Raw genomic sequence first — 11798 nt, 5'->3', positions numbered from 1 at the left:
TTATTTCTATTTGTTGTTGGTTATTTGTATAATTGTTTGTTTTCTTTGATACCAAATACTCTCTAGTTCTTTGAAGTGGGTGAACGATGTGTGTTATTTCTCTTTGTTGTTGGTTATTTGTGTAATTGTTTGTTCTCTTTGATACCGAATACTCTCTAGTTCTTTGAAGTCTGAGCCTAACACTTCAACAGAAATACAAAGCTATTAACAAATACAAATCTCTTTGACGTTAATTTCTTTTTTTTCTTCTGATTAAAGAGCAAATTCTTTGAAATAATGGCTTGGAAGGAAGAGGGACCAACGATCGGAATTGATCTAGGGACTACATACTCATGCATGGTTGTGTGGAAGAATGACAGAGTGGAGATCATAACCAATGATCGCCGTCTTGTGTGGCGTTTACTGATAAGGAACGTTTTATCGGTGACCCTGCGAAGAACCAGCTTGACATGAATCCCAGTAACACCGTTTACGGTAAGTATTTTTATACTTTCTCTGATTTGATTTCATTAAATAGGTTTATTTTTGGTAAGGAAATGTACTTGAAATTGACCATCATTTAGTTATAATGTTTCATTCTACTACACATGTTAATCATTGTAGATGCAAAAAGGTTGATTGGAAGAAGATTCGAAGATGAGTCAGTCCAGAGATATGCAGTTATGGCCTTTCAAGGTTGTTGCTACTGATGATGGAAAGCCAATGATTCTGATTAACAACAAAGGTGAAGAGAAGCAGTTGGCTCCTGAGTTTGTCTCTTCTATGGTACTTTCCAAGATGCGGCAGGTTGCCGAAGATTATCATGGTACAACGGTGAAGAATGCAGTTATCACTGCTCCTGCTTATTTCAATGACTTCAGTTCGCAACTTGACGCGACTGACATGGAGAAGATAGAGGAAGCCGTTGGGCTTGCCATCGAGTGGCTCGATGACACCGAGGAGCTTGTTGAGGCAAACATTTACCAGTACAAGATGGAGGAACTTGAGAGAATCTATATTCTCATTATTAGTAATATGTCAAAGCGTAGGAGATTCACTTAAGAAGCAATGTTCTACTGATAGGTTGATCAGTAGTTTTTCCGAATTGTTATCATTCTGATTTGATATTAATTTTGGGATTATAATATTATATAATCTGAATCGTTAAATAATGCTTAAGTTGTTGACAATAAAGATTTTAATGCTTTAAGTATGCTCTTTCACGCTTAACGACTAATTTTTATAGTAGTAAAAGCTCATACGCCTTAATAAAAATTGAAGGTTAACCCAGATGAACAAGAATCGGTCAATCCCTTGAAGAAAATATTTAATTCACACTCGTGTATGCATACTTTGATTTTTTTATTGGATGTAAAAATAATTATTTGTGTATAAATGGATAAATTATAAAAGAAAATATATTTATTTAGTTGTTACTTTTGCAGAAGTTAAGAAAGGAAAATCTGAGTTTACAGGTGACTTAAACACAAAATTAAATTGTAACCATCCAGGCCAAATTGAAGCTGCAGCTATCATGGGGCAATTTCCAGGGGACCCCAATTGGTGTTTTCATGGACAACACGCGTTTAGCCATTGCTTCCATGGGCAAACTCATGTTTGTTATATTCTCCAAGCTTGTTAATGAAATTTTATAACAACGGTTTACCTTCAAATCTCTCTGGTGGTGGTGGTGGTGCTGAAATTGCAGTGGCATCTTACTGTTCTGAACTCATATTCCTTGCCAAATCCTGTCACCAATCATGCACAAAGTGCTGAACACAACGAATATGTGAACTCCTTAGGCCTTATTAATTTCTTGAAGAAAAACAGCTGAAGCTGTTGATATATCATGTCTTCTACGTGGTTGCTCTACGCCAAGCCATTGACTTAAGGCATTTGGAGGAGAACTTCAAAAACACAGCGAGTTTGTTGGAATTGGGAGCAAAACAAAATACTTTTACTTAAGAAAACAGTGAACTCTTATATTTTATTCATTAATGTTTAACTTCTTTTATACAAGAAAAGAAATACTACTTCTACCTCAATATTAAAAACGAAATCTACTTTCCTAGTTAAACACAAACAAAACTCCTATGAAATAATATTCCTAATCAAGTTCTACTTCCCTAATTCAACTCAACAAAATCTCTTACTGAATAAAAGTTATTCTAAAACAAGAATACTTAAAAAAACAGGAAAGTAAATAAAACTGGAATTCTGCGATCCAAGATGCTCGCCACGCCACCATTTCCATCGCCACGGCTGTCGTTCTTTTTCCATGTTCAGCACTGCTTCTCATCGCTCTCTGCAATGACCATTTTTGTTGCTGTAGCAACTGTCATCACTGCGGCGATGATTTCTATCGCTGTAGCGATCGGTCGTCTTGTCTTCTTCACCATTTTGCTTCAACTTCCTTCTTCTGCCATGGACAAGTTCAAGCTCTCCAAAATGGGTTCACACTTTAACAGAGTTCCTTCATTATATGTAGACATTTCCATTTTTTCCCTCCTCGTTCCCGGTGGGGAATTTTCGCCGTCTTATTCCCCGTCCCACCAACATTTGAATTCTGAAACCTGTAGATAAATTAAATAAATTAAGGAAAAAAAATGACGAAAAGCATTAAAAACTAAAAGAAGGAGAGAAAGAAGAAGAAGAAGAAAAAAAACTTTTGAAAAATTATAATAAGGGTGTAAGAGACATTTCCTATAGGGGCGGTAAGTGATGGGTTCTATATGGTTCAGGGGTCAGTCTGCCTAAAGTGTAATACTTACTAACCGAATGATAATTTCTTAAAGATCGAGGTGATACATAGTCTTTTACTTTTTATCTAAATGCTATAATAAGGATATAATTTATGGTATATTTCACAAATAAATAAAAATATATATACACCAAAATTTCTATCATAATTAAAATATTCCAAATGATGTTTTTAGATGTTTCCCACATACTTTGACATTCTATTATTGGTGTTTAATTTTCTTTGAAGATTTACCCAGTCACCCTTTAATCCTCAGTATGAAGACGCCTCTTTTGCTGATAAATTGACTAACTTAATTGAGAATTGAGTAATTTTTCCAAGAAATGTAAAACCCAAAATTAAGTGGTAGAAGGAAAAAAAGAAAAAAAAAAAAAGAACTTTGTATTATCATCAGGCTTATGCAATGTTTCATGTAGTGTGAGGTCATTGAAACAATTTTTCATAAAATAAAAAATATTGTAATTAAAATATGAAATATTATATTGAAAACAAATGTGTTTCAACTTGTGTTTTTAAAAGGTCTATTATTTTATATCTGAATTTTTTTTTTCAATATGTTACTGTAATTATCTACACGGTCGTTTTTGTCACAAGCGTTAATTGGCTATGTCTAAATTTTAAATTGCATGTATGGATTCTATTCAGTTTTTTTTTGTAATCAATATTTCATTAAGGGTGCGTTTCGTTTAAAAAATGTTGTATTACTGGGAAATATTATATTAAAGGTGCTGTGTGTGGTTTCTTTGCCAAGCTCGGGTCAACGCGAGGATATAGCTCGACCTAGAATGAGCTCAGCAACTATGATTGATCGACTCAACATAAGTTCATCGAGCCATAGCTTGACCCAACATAAGTTAGTCGCGGACAATTCGAGAAATTAATCAATCAATCCCCAAATTACATCAGATCCCAGAAATCGCGGGAATGACTGGATCAACAGTTATCACTAAACGATCATAGCACCCAATCACAAGGGTATCGGAATTATGATTCCAATCAATTGTAATCCCCTTGATTTCGTTTTTTCTTTTGTACCAATCTTGTATATAAACCCCATCTGACAATGAGGAAGGGGTAAGGAATTTCTTATAAGAATTGCATTGTAAGCCCTCACAGCAAATACAAAAAAACATAATGGATGTAGGCTGTTAACCTCGCCAAACCACTTTAAAAATCTCTTCATTTTAGTCCATATTCATCATTGATTATCATTAATCACGCACACATCGGTTCCAATCCTGACAAGGTCCATCAAATCTCGCTGGTTGGTGCAGAAATCTGTATCAACAATTGGAAAGATAGATTACCAGAGAATCTTTAGATAAATGTGTTTGGTTGGTTGGAATAAATTGGTGGATATGTTATAATAATATTGTTGGTTGGGAGGATAAATGAGTGGGTATGTTATATAGATTACTAAATTGCCCTCATTTTTAAATAATAATATAATATTATTTTTTAAATTATTTTTTAACCCCCTATATTTGAAATTTTGCTAAAACACCCCAGCCATATAAAACTTTAATTTATAGCAAAATCACCCTCATCCACCCCCATCCACTGCCAACAGCCAGCCACCACCACCGACAGTAGCCGTAATGGCGCATGACTGGTCGGATTTGGCTTGTCGTGCGTCGGTAAGGCTTAAGATCCATGGCAAAAAAGGGCAAGATCTAGCCATGAAACAACGGCCATTTCATGGCCAGATTCGGTTGTTTCCGAAAACATCCTTACCGACACATGAACGACAAGATCTCGTCGGTCTTGCATCGATATGACGACTTTCGCAGGTGACAAACGGTGGTGGCTAGTGGCCGGCGGTGGTTTTGGGTGGCTAGGGATATTTTGTTAACTTTTAAACTTTTTGTGGCTGTGGTATTTTAACTAAATTCTAAAATGTAGAGGGTCTGAGTAATTGTTATTTGGTAGGCATATGAGGGCAAATGTGTCCGAAATGATAAAAGATTGAGGGCAAAATAGGGTCAAAATTAAGATTACCTCGGTAATCTTATATTAACACCCCTTGAGAAGGTAATCTGATTACTCCCAATATTACCAATAGTAAACACTATTTACAATAAAAGATTACGTAATATTTTATTACTTGACAACCAAACGAGGAAATCTTGAAAATTAAATAAAGATTACAGGATTAATCTTATAACACCCCAAACCAAATGAAACCTAATATCATTCTTATAGTAATTCGTGTGAATCGATATCTAAATGTCAATCTAAAAATATTTTACGGTGGTTTCAACAACTTTTTTTTTTTTTTTAATTTTAATTAATTCATGTAGAAATTTTCAAGTGAATTTGACGAAACAAAGAAATATGAATGGATTTTATTATTTTGAAACCATGTAATATAAAAAATAATATATTATATTATTTTGAAATCCTATAATATATTAGTTAACAAAATGTAGAATTAATGAATTTCGAAAACAACAGTTTTCTGAATTTTTAGTTAACAATTCGAAAATATTGCGTATGATAGTTCATATTAATAAAATATAGTAAAAATCTAAGGCTTTGTTTGACTTATTATTTGTTCCCATATTCTCAACCCGATTTTGTGAATACCGTTTGGCTTATTATTCAGACAATACAATCCTGAAAATACAATCCTGACAGGTTTTTGACCGTTGAAGATTTGCACTCCTACTTTTATTTCTCTTTCTCAATTTTATTTCACTTTCTCAGTTTTGTTCACTGCATCAGTGCTTCACCATTGTGACAAACCACCAAATTCTTCTCCACCACAATCTTCCACCTGCAAATACAAAACAAAGCACATTGGCCAAACGACCAGCCACCTGAATCAGAAAACCACCCCACAGCACCACCCAATCAATCTTCCACCATCATCACAACAGAACCGCACGGCCACCACCCATCAACATCTTCCACCATCATCACATTACCACCCCACCGCAACCACGCATCACCATCTACCGCCATCATCACAACACAAACGTGACCAGAATCAAACTATCATCCACTGCATCATCATAATAACAAAACAACACCACAAATCACAAACCATTCATGGTGACTTCTCGCTGTCGATCTGCCACAATCCGAAGTTGATCGTCACAAACCCACCACCGTGAACCCAAATCCTCACAGATCTGTCCCATTGACGTCACTGATCGTCACAAACTGACCACCATGAACCCACCGTCGTTGCAGACCTATCCAATGTTAAGCCCTGACGTCACCGATCGGAACCAACCCACCATTGTGAACCCACATCCTCACAAATCTGTCCCACGTGAAACACTGATGTCATCAATCGTCATAAACCGACCACCGTGAACTAACCATCATCGCAGATCTGTCTAACATTAAGCCCCGATGTCACCGATCGGAACAAACCCACCACTGTGAACCCACATCCTCACAGATCTGTCTCACGTGAACCACCAACGTCACCGATCGTCACAAACCGACCACCATAAACCCGCCGTCATAGCAGATTTATCCAACGTTAAGTCCTGACATCACCGATCGGAACAAACCCACCACCATGAACCCATCAACATCGCAGATTTGTCCACAGGGAAAGGTATTTTTGATTTTTGATTTTTTTTTTGTTTTGCAGGTTTTTAAATATCGTGTACAAAACATCTGCACATGAATTTGTGATTGTGTTTGATGTTTATCTATCCAAAATATTTAGGGAAGGGAAAGAGACCCGCGAAGTACCCAAATCCAGTTTGTGAGCTTTCATGACCTATTGTTTTCAAGACACCCGAGACGCAATTTTTCTCATTTTTATTTTATTGGAAACAATATGTGTTAGTACTATTTTTTCTTTTCATTAATCCTTTTAATTTAGACTTTAATAATGTGTTTTTATAATTAGTTGACTCAAACTGATATTTGCACATGAGCTACTTGGATCTGTGGATTTGTTTGTGGGGTTTAACGGTTATTGCATGTGCTATGTTGCTTACAATGTTTAGCATATGCGTCAAAATATTGTGCAGTTTTATATGTTCTGTATGTAAAATGCTATATGTAATGGATAAATTTTGGGAGTAAAAAATTATTGGATTATTGGAAATAATTTGTTGGGATTTCACTAACTGATATATTTTTCTATAGATTCAACATCGTTTTTTTATCGTAAGAAGAAATTATGATCATATGCACAAATGTCAATATAATTTGTCCCGACGTCGCAAGATTGATTACTACTTGCAGTAGAGGCAAAAGTTTTGACATTTTTCCAGACTTGAAGTTCGTCAGACACCCTGTTGGTCGACATTGTCTGTATCTTCCCTTGCATTGACGTCTTTAAGCAGTGTCGAATCGAATGAGGTATAAGTTTATCTGTGTTTACTTGATTACGTTTACATGTGCGTATGTTTGTTTGTAATGTGATTGGTGATTCGTATAGTGTCCCAATGTTGGTTGTCGTTCTCACCGTACTGTCATTAGATGAGTGATAACATGAACTGGTCCGCTGAGATGACCCACACATTTTTGGTCCTGTTGTCTGAGCGGGCGAAAACTTCGCACGGTACTTCAATAAAAACAGCAGATTACTAGGAAATGTTGGACGACTTATCATCAGTGGCTGAGAGGAGACTCAACGTCACACAACTAACCTCTAAGTACTTTTGCCTGTGAAGAGTATATCAAGCATGGTGGAAATTGCTGCAACACACGGGATTTGGGTGGGATCATGAGTCGCAAAGTCCAACGGTCCTGTAGAGGTTTGGCAAGAATATGTGAACGTAAATTTTCAAATTTTTTAACCAATATTAATCAACGACACTGTAATTGTATGCATTTTTTTTTCAAACTGCCAAATATTAATATATTATTCTTTTGCATTACTAGCAAAACCCACTGGCGCAACAATTCTACCACAAGAGACTTTCTCACAAGGAGCTTTATGAAATCATATTTGAGAAGCAAACTGTCACTGGGAGATATGCGTACAACTCTACATCTGAACCGGTGGAGACCTCCACTTATTAAAATAAGGGCGCAGTTCCCATGGATGATAGCGACTGAACCTGATCCAGATCGAATGACAGGGGAAAAACGGCCAAACACATCTGGCCATGGAAGAGTGAGAAATAGGAGGAGGTGAAGCGGCCCGGGATAATCACTTACGGATGTCATTGGTAGATTGACGGACGAGCTTGTGGAGAAGCGGACTATGGGATCGAGGGCTATCAATCGCAGTGGCGATGAGAGGGATGAAGAGAACACCAGTGGTCCATCTGATCCGTTTTCTATGATATTGACATTATGACAGTCATGCAAGTACTCACAGAGTTTTACATGCCGGTTGTGAAGTACTTATATCAAAACCTAAGGTGGCGGGAGATATTCGTGGAACTCCCGCTTGAGGAAAAGGCAAATTGGATTTATAACTACTTTCGCAATTTGTAGATGACACAGTATGCCCTAAGTGTTTGCCAACACTTTTGTATGCGTCAGTGGGCACTTTGTCATTAGAATTAGAATTTATAAAGCTACTGTATGAACTTATTAATTGTACTACTGTTTTATGTGAGATTACATGTTTCATATGAGTTTTGGATTGTCATTAGAATTAAATATTGACTGTTATATTTTGCTAAGTAGTACAACAACTGTTAATTGTTGATCAATGTTTTGCAAATGTGCAGGTTTAAATTGCGTCGTCTAGTTGTGCAGGAATAAGACAAAGTTCTACAGATTAAGAAGAAGAAATACTGAAAGATACAACCATTGCACTCTGCGGTGTTGTCATGTTAGAAACAACTGGGCGTCAACTACGACATACATCCATATTAACTGGTCATGAGTACATGTTGGAAGTACTCAATGGTCATGCTGACAGTATCTTTGACAAGTGTCGCATGGACAAAGACTGTTTTATATACTTATGTGACATTTTGTTAGAGCAAGGTAAATTACGACCAACTAGGGGGACGAGTTTGGAAGAACAAGTTATAATATTTCTAACAATCGTTGGTAAAAACGAGACAATCAGAACTATGATAGAGGATTTCCAACATTCGAATGAGACGATCTCTAGACATGTTGGCGCAGTTTGCGAGGCGATATGTGAGTTGAAAACAGAGTTTATCAGACCACCTGACTTTAGTGATGTTCCATGGGAAATATCAGCCAACTGAAAATATTACCTCTTCTTTAAAGTACTGGTTCATTATGTTTTCTATTAGTGGATAGTTAAGTTCATTGTGTTATTAATGTTGATAGTGGGTTAATATGAGTAAAATTCAATTTTGATGATAGGACTGTATTGGAGCCATTGATGGCATACATGTATATGCTTCGGTTCCACATGAATTTGTCGATAGGTACCGGAATCACAAAGGAATGTTGTCACATAATGTAATGGCTGCATGCGACTTTAGGATGATGTTTACTTATGTCGTTACTGGATAGGAAGGATCTGCGCATGATTCAAGAGTTTTAAATTCAATTATTGATGATCCTAATTCTGGATTCCCACATCCTCCACTAGGTATAAGTATTTTCTTGACGTATTATAGCGTATTTGCTCCACTATTGAGGCCTTGTAATTCAAATAACATGTATGATTTTATTACAGGAAAATACTATTTGGTTGATGCGGGTTATCTAAATAGAGAGGGGTTTCTCGCCCCTCATAGGCGAGTGGCTTACCATATTTCTAATTACCGCCGTAACCGAAGGGGGCCACAAGAGTTGTTTAACTACAGACATGCTTCACTCCGCACTGTTGTCGAGAGAACCTTTGGTGTTTTGAAAAGATGGTTCCGTATTCTGAATAGAATGAATAATTACTCGTTGGACAAACAAGGGAAAATTGTTATGACATGTTGTGTACTTCATAATTTTATCAGAATGTACAATATGGAGGACCCTATCATCGAATAGTTTATTGAAAATACGGGTAATGAGCTAGTATATTGTGATCTCCAAAACGGGTAGAAGATGGCCAAAATGGAGAAGGACTAAGTCAACCGCAGCAAGATATTATAAACAATATGACAACTGTACGAGATAACATAACGAATGCACTGTGGACAGTACAGTGGACTATGTCGTAGTTGTTAATAGAGCATACGTGTAAGAACGATTATAAGGGTTGGTAATTAGTACTTTTGTCATATATGTATTAATGTGATGTTTTTAAACAATTGGATTAGTACTTGAAATTAATATGACTTTATATTTTTTAATATTTATTGGTTACAAAATTATCAATAAAATGTTTAATATTATTAAAATGTAAATTGATAAGTTTTTAACAAAATGCACTAAAATATTATATTAATAAATCATTTATAAAAAAATATATCCATCAAATATTCAACACAAATATCATGGTTAAAATACTTTACCAAACACATATTTTTTAAATTCTATTCTCATAATAATAACCCTACTCAACTATCCAATATTATTCCTAAAATCCTATCTAAAATAATAAAACAAACTGACCCTAAGATTCTTCGGTACAAAAATAAAAAAGAAAGGGATAGTGGATTTAAAAGTGATGAACAATGTATTAAAGAAAAGAGTAAACAACATATTCCCACCCAAAGATTAGCCAAACTTTAAGTTCCCACCCTGGTTTCATTTATTCTAGATTTCCACTCTTAAATTAACATAAAATCATTTAATCTAACGTTTAAAAGGTAAAATGGTAATTTAAACTGCATTAAATCTTAAATAAAAATGAAAATTTTAACTTAACCCTATACATCCCAAATTTCTTTCACAAGCACCCATCATCACTCCACTCAAAATTAATCTGGCCGGATCTGAGCCTTTCTTTTTTCTTCTCCCCTTCTCGTTTGCCCCTTACTAATTTGGAATAATCTCAATAGGTGAGATATTAACACTACATCTATAAAAACATATATATAAAATAATTAAAAAGGAAAAGATCACTTCCATGGCAACATAACCATGAAATCTGAAATGGTATCATGTAAAAATTGAGAACCGTAAATTACATTATTCATCCATAAAAAAGAATTCATGTTGTAGCCTTGTTAAGCATACGAATTTTTCTGGCCGGATTTGCACCATTCTCGTGAACCATCTCCACCCATTCAACCGCCGTTTCAGGCCTAATCTAGCCGGATTCCGGCACCACCAAACCCCCCAACGCTTCCATCTGAATCCTCACATCACCCTCACCGAAACCCCTCTCTTTTATTCTCTAATACCTCCAATTCCACTCATCTTTCCGCATTCCAAGTCTCTGCAAATCGTCTGATTTCTTTGGTGTTGATCTGTGGTTTGCTGTTTGAAGTGTGTTGTGTGTAATTACCTAGTCGTTGGCAATTCCCCAACATTTCCAACCTTCCCATAGCCAACCCGCCCACCTGTTTGTCAAAATTCCTCACCCAAAGCCACTACCCAGCCCTCCCAAAACATTTTTCCATAAATATATTTTCTTCCTCAAAGCCATCATAATAAATCTAACCTTGTGAACAATACCACTATCGTACTCTCAAATTTACGAGAAGAATAAATAATTTAAGAAATAAAATGGGAGATGTTAATTCTTTTTTAATAGAGAATTTACATAGAACAGATGGTGTGCATAGCAGGATTCATACTACAGAGACTTGGAATGCAGAGGTGGCGGAGTTAAAGATGAATTTGGGAGAGGAAGATGAGTGGAATTGGAGGTATTAGAGAATAAAATTGAAAGGTTAAAATCACAGCAAGTCGAGAGCGAGAACAATAGGAGGTTTGTTAGCACAGCATAGAGTCCATTGTGATTTGGGAAGAAATTAGGAAATGATGGGTGATTGGATTTACTAAACTACATACTATATTTTATCAATTTGGCTGGATGGTGATAGTGGCTGGGTGGCCGTGGCGGCGGTGGCTGGGTGGTTGGAGATGGGGATGAAGTGAATGGTTGAAGAAGGCGGTGTTCTTGAAATAAATTTGAAAACAAGATGGTCATTTAATTCTGCTAAGTTGGGGGTTAAAAGTAATTTACCTATCAAGGGTAATTTGGTAATAGCACTTATTAGATCCCGAAAACCCATAACGGTGTTGATGTAAGGGTGAAAAT

At 36.0% G+C, this 11798-nt stretch overlaps 1 pseudogene; it reads left to right on the top strand.

Moving 5' to 3' along the window:
• The first annotated feature begins 276 nt into the window (after nt 1-276).
• On the top strand, nt 277-1041 carry LOC116117703 (annotated as a pseudogene).
• Nucleotides 1042-11798: the final 10757 nt, after the last annotated feature.

The sequence above is a fragment of the Pistacia vera genome, unplaced genomic scaffold (assembly GCF_008641045.1).
Source record: "Pistacia vera cultivar Batoury unplaced genomic scaffold, PisVer_v2 Contig820, whole genome shotgun sequence".
NCBI lineage: Eukaryota > Viridiplantae > Streptophyta > Magnoliopsida > Sapindales > Anacardiaceae > Pistacia > Pistacia vera.
This window is presented reverse-complemented; position numbering and strand designations above follow the sequence as displayed.